Source organism: Lathamus discolor, chromosome 3 (assembly GCF_037157495.1).
Source record: "Lathamus discolor isolate bLatDis1 chromosome 3, bLatDis1.hap1, whole genome shotgun sequence".
Taxonomy (NCBI): Eukaryota; Metazoa; Chordata; class Aves; order Psittaciformes; family Psittacidae; genus Lathamus; species Lathamus discolor.
The window spans coordinates 103,355,685-103,366,295 of NC_088886.1; positions in this window are offsets into that span (position 1 = coordinate 103,355,685).

A 10,611-nucleotide genomic window follows, 5' to 3' on the forward strand; every position below is an offset into this window, starting at 1 on the left:
ACCATTCAGAGTTGTTGCTTTGAGGCTGCATTGTTTGTTTTAAAATTCTGCTATGGAAAATTAGAAGATGAAACCATTTCCTTTTGTCTCACTGGATCCTGAAAAACTCACTCTTTCTCACGGTAGATCTTTCTGATTGCTTCTTATTCCATAAATTTTGACAGGAAGTAAGACAGACTTGGAATTAAGATTCCAAGGGACTGCAAGCATGCTATGTTTTGACTACTGCATACGGATATTTTTAAAGGCTGCAAACTACGCTGTCAGTCAGAAATATATTATGTGAGCAAGATGTGCTTTCTCTGGCTGAAGTGTGAAGGCCTTTATCAAGGGACACAGGAATTTTTAAGAAGGAAAATCCCAAAAGACAATGTTAGTCTAAGTGTCTCAAAAGAGCCAACAGTAGTGTAAATTACTCTGGAGGATATTTTGCTGTAAATATTCTTTTATAACATTCTTATGTTCCATGCCATAAAGAGAAACCTCTTAGTTGTTATGTTCCAAGAAGTGCGATAAAGGTATACGAAAGTAGAGAAAATTGAATTCTAACATAGGCAAGTTATGGACCATTTGTTGAAATAGTCTCGTATTTGGACCTGTTCTGGTAATGTTTCTGCTCAGGGAGTGAGTGCAGAAACTTCAGTGCTGCCACCATACAAGTCGCAGCAGTTGAATTTTCTAGCATTTTTTCACAAACTCCTCCCTATGAGTTTTCATTCCAGAGTTCAGTACTCCTGTTGTTATCTGGTTCCTGTAGGCATACATATATGATACAGATCATAACGATATCATGAAGGGCTCGGGGCAAATTCAAATGAAGGCCAGGATGTTACTTTCACTCATGGAGTGCAACTAGTTCTTTCAGTCCATGGCTGAAATCAATGGGAATTGCTTAGCTTATATATTGCTACTAAATTAAACCCATTGGAAATGACACAAGTATCAAGACCTTAAGGTTGTCTGGCACAGAACAGCGTGTGATTATGCTTAGAAGCTATCCACACCTCCATACCTGTAAGTACTGCTGGCTGGGGACAGCTCCTAGAACATGATGACTCTTAACTCACACCTTGGAGTTCCAGGGGTGAATACAGTTTTGCATGGGTCAGAAACATGCCAGGAGCTATCCTATCTGCCTGACTGCATAGATGTTCACATTTAAGTGTCTGCAAGTAGTCAGGGGTATTATTTAATCTATAATTGCACTTCAGTGTAGCCATAGCGGGCCAAAGAACTTCAGTGAAGTAGAATCCAGCTACCCATCCACTGCTTTATGTGCTCCTGAGAGTAGAAACAGAGTTGGCTGAGCAATTGTAAGCTGTAGGAGTATCATGTGTTCTGAACCAGGATCCTGCACAGATCAGCCTCAGGAACCCTTAATGGAAATTTATTTGCTGTGCTAGAGAAATCTTTGTTAGATAAGTGCCTCTGTGTGTTACCTTGTATTTCAGTTTCTTTGGCAAGAAAAAAAGGTGAGGGCAGAGGTGATTGTGGTGGTGTTTGGACTGCTGTTAATGGAAAAGAAATTCTTGCGTACTTTTATTCATTTTTGTGTTGCAAAGATAGAAGACTGCAAAAGTTAGAATCATAAGCAGTATAGTAACACACGTTTGGTACTGGCTTCTGATGAGTGTGCATGTGCCAAAATCTCATTTCTAGCCTCATACTGATAACAGACTTATCCCAACAGGAAAGTCAAAGCCTGCAGACTTCTGTATCTAAAATATTTGAATTTACTGATGTTGGTATCTGCTGATTCCTAGACATGTACAGAGTGAAAGTTGGCTGGACTAGAATAGGAGCCTGTCCAAAGAATGTGTTAAAACCTCAGTTTCTTGTAACATTGACTTGCTTTGAAATTCTACTAGCAGTAGGAAGATATTGCGGGAATCTATTTAGTGTTGTCATTCCTAGAACTGAGATGAGTTGGTGAAGACAGAAATGTAAGCAACAACTTCCCACATATCTTCCTGTTCTCACTGTTCCCAAAGAATGCCAGACCTCATTTGATCATAGCTGAGTTGGACAATATTCTCATCCACTGGAATGGGGGTGGGGGGAAGGAATGCTTTGTTATGGGTGACCAGGGTTAACTCTGCAAAGAAGCTGTATTACATGAGTGTGCTCATTTACCTTCTCAAAATAGAAAAGATAACCGTACCTCTGAAACTGTAATGTATTTAATGTTTGCTATTATTAGGTATAAAAGTGTAATCATGTACTAACAATTCTTGTGATAAAATTGAGAAGCAAACATATTCTTCTAATGCAGAAAGGCTTCGTTAAAAATGGGAATGGACTATTACAAGAACTTTATAGAAAAAAAATCTTTTCCACCACCATATGGTTGTGATATAACAAAGTGTTTTCCTGCCAGGATATCACATTACAATGGCAGGCTGCCAGTAGCTCCTCTCTTCCTCAATTAAACAACAAAAATATCCAAAAAAGAATTAGTTGGCTGAATCAGGCTGTTGCTTATAAACATATACTATTGGCTGGTACTCAATCTACATGCTCAGTTTCTCTAGAGAGCCAGTCCATTTCACTGTGTTTTATTCAGAAGAGCACTTGAAAATGGCTTATCAAGCTCAGATGCTCTAGGATATTTCTTTCTGTTCCTGGCCTTAGAAAGAAGAGGTCTTGCATAGCTGCAGTCATTTGTCCTGATTGCTAGTTCCTGCTTGAACAAATTTTAATGTTGGTGCAAAACTCAACCCATTTTTGTTACCTTTCTTTGCATCTGCACTTACAGAGGTCACTATTTTCCATACACTCTGGCAAGGTCCATTTGTTCAATATAGCTCAGACTGAGAAAAGCCTGCTGAACTAGGCCTTGTCTCTGGCATAACAAGGATTTGTCATGGGATCTGTGGTTGTTTCCTAAGGCTAATTCATTTGATTAATATACGTGGCATCAAATTATACTTTCTGTGTGCTATCATGAGGAGACTGGGAACCTTCTTTCTTGCTTAATCCGTACAAGTAGAGAAAGCATAATTGTTTAATCAGAGAGCCTAAGATAATCACTAATATCCCCAGTATGAAAGTGTGTGGCTAGCTAGGGATATTGATTCCTTATATGGCAATGTCCCACATTAATGCTGATGTGTGCTCAGGAGGCACTAGGCCTTTATAACCATTGATGTCTGTTCCTCTAGATGAACTGTCTACCTCTAGGAAATGCATCTGGTAGCCTTTACCTCAAGTCCTTGATGAGGACATGATTGTATACTGTACCACACCCTCAGATAGTATGAACTATTATAGCTTTTTTGGTCTTTGCACACATTTCTCCAATTTCCTGCTTCTGAACTGTATTTATCTCTACTAAGTAAAGTGCTATTAGATGTAGTTACTTCGTGACCCGAAAGCAGGACATCTGACTTTGTTATTGTTCTATCTGTCTTCATACGCACCTTTGTTTCCGCATAGGTCCCTGAAAATCATGGGAATGCATCAAACCAAATAACTGTTCTTTAGGGGCAAAACACTATTTGCAAAATAGAGAATGATTTGTCTTACTGGGTGTGCAAAGCTTGCTGAGCTTTCAGCCTTGCTGAGCAGAAGAAAGGGTCCTATTTTCCTTGTTGTCCTCACTTCCTAACCAGCTAGAACTGAGTGAAGCCCAGATACTTATATTGCACTGCAAATAATTTTCTCGGTTTGATCTGCGTTAATATTACTCACAGTTCATTTTATTTTGTGTGGACAGACTAGTGTGATTAGCCACATTGAGATTTATGTGTGTGCTGAATTGAGCTGCATTACTTTGCATCTTTTTTTAGGTGCAAATGGTATGGTTGTTAATGTAATCTCATGTTCTAAATGAAGTGTCTTATGATGCTTTTGCTCCTTTTACTAATAGTTATATTATTCAGTTCACTTAGGTGAAGACTGTTCACAGGTTCTTTTTCTCAGACAAATAATGCTGGAAACCTTTAAAAAACAGCTAATGGGTCATTTTAGATATTGCATGATCTTAGATAGTCAGCTTTAACAAACAAGGAACGATACATGGAATAATAGGTGAAAGCCCTCATGGCTGTCAGCTACACTGAGGGGTCGCCATTTTCTTGCTGTAAAGAATTTGAGGAAGATGTGACCAGTATGACTGTGTGTGGGCTATAACAGGTTTGTCATCCTCCAGTACCAGAATTCCAGAAACCTCTGAAGTTGTTTCATCCCTGCAAACAGGCCAGGCCTCATGTGGAGGCTTCAGATTTTTTGCTCAATATCTTCGTGCATGTGACTTTCAAGAAATGTATCTGTCACTTACTGAACTTAATCTAACAAAATCTCTTTATCTTGCAGTCTACTGAACTATACCAATATACTGGAGTCTAACATCCCAAGTCTAGAGTGTGACAGCTGGCGCTGTTATCACAGAAGCCCAAGTCTGGGGCTAGGCCCCCAGTGTTGAATGGACTACAAGAGAAGAAAAAAAAGGAAAAGAAAGGCTGTTGTTCCTTCTCCTGAGCATTGTAGGTCAGCAACCTACCAGTCTGTTACAATCATGTCAGCATAAATGCTTGCCAAAGTGCTGTACACAATGATAACAGCATCTTCTCTCTACTGGAGAATAGAACTTCCTCTGCAGACTCATGTGACAAAAGGGAAGGAGCCTGAGGGACAAGCCTGGAAGCTGCACACGTGGGTCTCATGGACCCCCTGGTTCATTGTTAAAAGGAGTCTGGAAGATTCATTGTAAAGCACAGCAGTCATGCTAAACAGAAATATAAGATCAAACTCTGTCAAAAACAGAATTTGGAGGCTTGAAGGTATAACACCCTGTCCTTTCTATAATTAATTACTGTCAGAAAAGACCATCGGTCTTCTGGAAGACTCATGTTTACCTGAATATAAGGGGCTGCTAGACATACTGTTGTAACTGTAGGGCAACATGAATAGGAAAGTGGCCACTATTGACTACTCTGGAATGATGGCCTGACAGACTGGGATGATTCTGGGAAAGCCTGACTACACAGCTCTGTTTGTATGCTTCATATCTGGCCTCTATTGTCTTCCTTTCGCTGTGTGTGAAAATATGAATAGAGATGAATGGAAAACTTGCTGAATCACTTGGCATTCAAGCAAGCTATTGAGCATTAAAGAATTCGATATCTTGTAAATATTGCCAGAGGAAAATAGGAGCCTTAAGTCACTTTTTAAGTAATTAAAAAAAAATAAATAAATCTCCCCCATCTCAGACCCATCTCTAAAATGGTGATTTAATGCATTTTTATTTTTTTTCTTCTTCTCACAAGCCAGTCTGACAGTGCTACTTAATCATCCTTTTTCCAGCTCTGGCTGAACACAGTCAAAGCCTAAAGTGGATGAGGCCAAACAGGTCTAGACCATCATTACCATCTGGGATCCCAACCCTCTTTGTTAAGGGAATAGAGAAGGTGGAAAGCCATGGAAAACTGGCAGAACTGCCCTCTTTTGTTTTCTACTTGGGGAAAGGGTCCATCTCCCTTTGGTCACTCCTCCACTCTGGTTTCTCATCAGTGTCTTGTAGTCTCTTCATCCAGTTGCAAACAACTATTTTGGATAGATTAATTCCACTTAAAACAGAAAGGGATCCTGCCACTGCAAATTGTCCTTCCTGAGAAACTTTCCAAGCTCAGGCAAATCTGAAGAGCTTTCTGTTGTTTTGTTCTGTATGTTCTGCATTGGACACAGATATGCTTGGATAATCCTGTCATATTGTGGGAGTCAGCAACAGAGAAAAGAGAGCTCGAAGTCAGTAATGACCCACTAAATGCAAGCCTAATTGTTCAACAGTTAGGCTTGAATGGTTCCGGATCCCTCCTCTTCTGATCTGGCTTTTGCCAGTCAGGTCATGTGACATCAGGCAGTTAAGCAACGCAGCTGAGTTAATGTAGTAGCACACTGTTTCTCCCTGTCTCCAGGGCCAAAGATGCCTGTGCAGCATTTTCTGTTGTTCTCCTTCACCAGTGTTCCCAGCTGTTGCGAGATGCGGTGGGAAAGCAGTGCTGCTTAGGCTTTATTTGCTTCTATTTCCAATTTTTGTGTAGCTTGGAGTCCCTCTTTCAGAAATGACTGTAAGTAATTGGGGATTGTTGTCTATGAGGCTCCTTGGAACAAAGCTGTGTAGGAGTTGGGGATGAGAGTAACCTTCCGGGACCCAGAAGGACAGTAGAATGAAGAGGATTCAATTTTGCTGCCACCATGACTCCATAAAAGGTTGTGGGTTTTTTTTCCTGTTTTCTTTTTGAAACACTTGAAGGTGTTAAGATCCTACTTTCCATTAAACTGCTCGCAGTGACTCATTCTAGAGTAAATCCTTTCACGCTCTAGTTTGAGTGTAATATTTAGTACTGTCTTTGCTGCAGCTTAGACCTGAGATCTTGCCAGGTGCTTGTGATAGTTGTTTTCTTAAATCCTCCACCACACTGAAAGTGTGGGTTATGTGTTGTGGGGCTGGGTTGTTTTGTTTGGGTTTTGTATTGCCTTTTTTTCTTTTCTTCAGAATGCAAGGGCAGCATAGAGCTGAGGTAAGGAAGGTAGTGCGAGCAACAAACAATTGTTACTGATGATAAAAAGTAACCAGCAAACAGCCTGAAGTCTACGAATAGGACATTACACAATAGATGTTGGATAATAGGAGCCTGGGGAGTGTAAAATACTGAAAGTGGAGAGCTCATAACTCAAAGGACATGCTTTGTGCTCCATCTTGGATATGCTATCCAAGAGTGGCTGATATGCTTCAGACCTTTTCTTTTAAGACCTAACCATTCTGTAGGAGAAATAGTGTTTTCTCTATTTTGGGGTGTAATTTCTAGTTCCTAGTAGACACCAGTTCTCAGTGCAGCACAATTAAATATGTTGTCCTTCTAAAATGGTTTGGGTTTTGTGATGTGAATAGTTGGTGTTATTGCATGCCCGTTGAGACCACAGTGAAAGGCTCTTTAAATAGTAAAATGGAAATTGGCTGAAGTTCATTGGAAACACTTCCACAGAAAAGCCACTTTGAGAACTAGCTTAGATGCGTAGTCAGTTCCTGTTGTGTTTCCTTACAGGCTACATTTTCTTCCATTTTCAGTGCTTTAAAGAGAACTTTGTCTGCAGAGCTAGCTAAAAGGACAACTTGATGTAAGAAAGTTCTGTCCAGGATGAGTTCATGGAGGTAGACATGGAAACATTTGGTGCAAATTAAAATGTGATCAGCTGAAGATTTATTCAGGGAGGTATCAGACTTGTGAAGTTCGCTTGATTCAGATGAAGAGGCTTGATGTAAAGTATCCCATCTACAGAAACAGACCTTTAAAACACAAGTTACTGCATTAAAGCTTTTCTGGAAGAAACATTTCTGTTAAAACAATGCTATAAAAATCCTTTCTTCTCTGTCCTTGCTCATTTTAAAAGGATATTATTTCTTATACCCAGCTAATGAAGGGAAGGGACAGACTAACTTCTGAACAATGTTATTGTAACTGCATTACATAGTATTTTCTGAGGAATTGCTCTGTGGCTTTTAAGGACCCCCATAAACCTCTAAGAGGTGACAGTAAAGCCTTTTCCAAGTCTAGTTTTATGATGTTGACTGTCTCTGCGCCAGTCTACTTGTGTTTCATTCCCTTTTTCTGCAGTGGAAATCCTGATGTAGCTGGTCTTAATAAGGAAATGGTCTTGAAATCACCTAATGGGAGTAGTGTTGAGGTAACACAGCTGGAAGAAAATAAACTGTCTGTTTAAGCTTCTTTCTTGTCCAACTGTGAGTCCTTTCAAGAGCCCTAAGATAAGTGTATCCAGACAGACCCAGTCTTAATTTCATGTAGGTAGTGGTTGACTACTGTGGTACATAGGCTGCAGGCAGTGTGAAGATTGAGTCTCTTCAATAGGAGCAGCTCAGTCTCTCAGCATGCTCCTTCATAGTGGTGTATGTAGGGTAAACTTGTTAGAGACCCATTCTATTTTAAGAGGTGGTTTTTGTGCATTGTTAGAACTTCAGATTTGTGTTTGCGTGTTTACACATTATCACAGCATTAGCTTAGACCGTGTTATAGAACTATTCCTTATATTTCCAGCCTTTAAAAGATCTGCCTAAGTTTATTGTCTTTTGATAAAAGGTCTTCCTTTCATTCTTAACGTTTCAAAGGGATTGTCCCACTTCAAACATCTCTTTTCAATCTGCATAATTATTAAGGGTTGTACTTATTATTTTAATTATTTTCCACCTGTGAGGTTTGTGGAGACATTTCCTTGCTACTACAATGAATCCCAGAGCCTTTCTATGTAGGAATCAGTGGTTTTTTTTACAATATAACCTTAGAGTCAGTATTTTATGAGTAAAAATATGATTGTACCTGAATGCTTTGGAAAAGAGCCCAGTACGTTGAGCTTCCAGTTCTCAGCACTGATCATTTGAAAAATGGCATAAAAATCTGAAGCTCAGTCAGGTGTGTATGTTTGTCAGAAGTGAACACACATGTAAATTTGCCATGTGTTACTTGTATAAGGATTCTAGGGGATGTTAACAGAGGTTTTAAAGTGCCCTTAGGGCCCCGCATTTGTGCGTGCCTGTTTCTCTCATCTAAAGCTGTCCAAGTGCTAATTTACCTAGGCTTCTCTCCTCACTATCTTTTTAACAGGTTTGCGCTACAAGTATTGATCTATCTTCAGCAGTTGTGATGAGTCTTAACTTGTCTCTGTATGCAGGCATGATGTCTGTCTTGTCAGACCTCTCCAAGGGAACTGCCTGCCTCTGGAGTGTTTAGGTTTCTCCTTGGCATTGGTCCCTCCCCATTTGTTCTAATACCTGAAAAATGATATTTTGAAAAGAGATGAGGGAGAGGGGGTAGAGGAGGGGAGGATAAATACTGCGAAATATATGATGGAATTGGGATAAACGTTTTGTAGGAAGCATATGTACTTTCTCTATGAATTTAATGGAGATTATTATGATCAATTATTTTCAAAACTTTTTAAAGAACCTTGCACTTCTATTGTAGTATTATGTATCTTGAGAGTGAAGTTTTATCCTTGTTTTCTGTGTAAGGGTCAGCAGTCCCTATAGTGCTATGGAGTATGTGCCGTAAGAGAATATATCCATTGTAATCAGCCGTAGGTACTGAAGAACGTATTGCTATCCTTTGAAATCAATATTAGTATGAAGAATATTAATTATTCATGGTGGTATAAGAAAGAGTAAATTCTAGCCCCATCAGTTCAAACTCTAAGGAAGATAATCAAAGGGAAATACAGCAGAGAAATCTTTGTTTTGTTATATGTGATATCAAGCTAAAGATCTGCAAAAGCACTGCTTGATTTGCTTGAGTGTTTGTGGATTGCTTCAATCTGCCACCTATTAGTCACTGATTAATTCCCAAGCCATCCTTTATACCTTCCACTATCCTATGACTCTGTTTATTCTTCTCACCTTATTCTTCTCATCTTTCTCAAACCTACACATGGCACTGCAATACTGTAAAAGGTGCAAAAAATTTACATAACAGAGTGCTAAGTGTATTTGTCCTTCTAGAACATACTCTACTGCAGCACAAGTACCTTGTAGTGTAGAAATTGCCATAGTAACTACTCATTCCTTATTGATTAGATGGATAAAAATTCTCATAATATACAAGCAGAGTAACTTGTTGGCGTATGGCTTCAGGCTACCCCTGTAGCAACTGTTACTTATGCATTCTCTCCCTTTTCTGCATGTAGGAGGTTTTTTGGCTTTAATGAATTAGTATTCCCTGGATTAGACCACAAAGCAGACTTTTTTTTTTTCTTCCCTCTCCCCTGCCCCAGTGGAGCTTAAATTTTAAGTTAAACTTGACATGCAGCTCATAAGGCCGAAAATTAACTTGTGTTGGTTTGTTACTGGATCAGGACAGCTAGATTTCACCTCAATGTGAAATCTGGAAGGAAAAGGTGAAGGAAAGAAAAAAGTGCAAGGGGAAGAACTCTTCCTCAGGGGGAAGGCTTACCACTGAAGAGCTGACCTCTAATGAATAAAAGACAGAATTCTAGTTTGGGAGTTGTGATAAATCTCTTTGGAAGGTTCTTAAAATGTTTGAATTGGTTGCCTGAGAAAATGAATCCTGGTTTTATGTTTCTCTAGTAGTACTAAAGACATAGCGGTGATCTTCAGCAGTGGCATTGTGAATGCTTATTGAAAGCAAGATTAGGCCTGCAGTGGGTTATAGTTTCTGACAGCTGTCTTGGTTCATGTACTGCAGTTGCTGAGCATATTAGTATCTCCTGCAGTCCTAAAAGATGCCCCAAGAAAGCTTCTACCAAGTTTGTTGTAAAAGACAAGCTTTTGTGGCTTCTATCAGGAGTCTAAAATTGTGAAGCACTTGGACTTAATTTTACCTGGCATCCTGCCTAACACATTCTTCAAATGTGAAGCACTGGTTTCTTTCATTTTAGATCATTCTCAATAATGACTCTCAACTATTTTTCTTGCACTCTAAACCTATTCTCGAGTCTTCGGTGAGGCCTGTGTGTTAGCTGTGATTACATCTATCCTGTATGATCGTTTCAGAATACTGTTAGTTAGGTGTATAGGAGGCTGAAGATTTTAAAGTGTTGGGTTTTTTTAGTTCACATCTTCCAAGCTGCTATTACAAATGACAT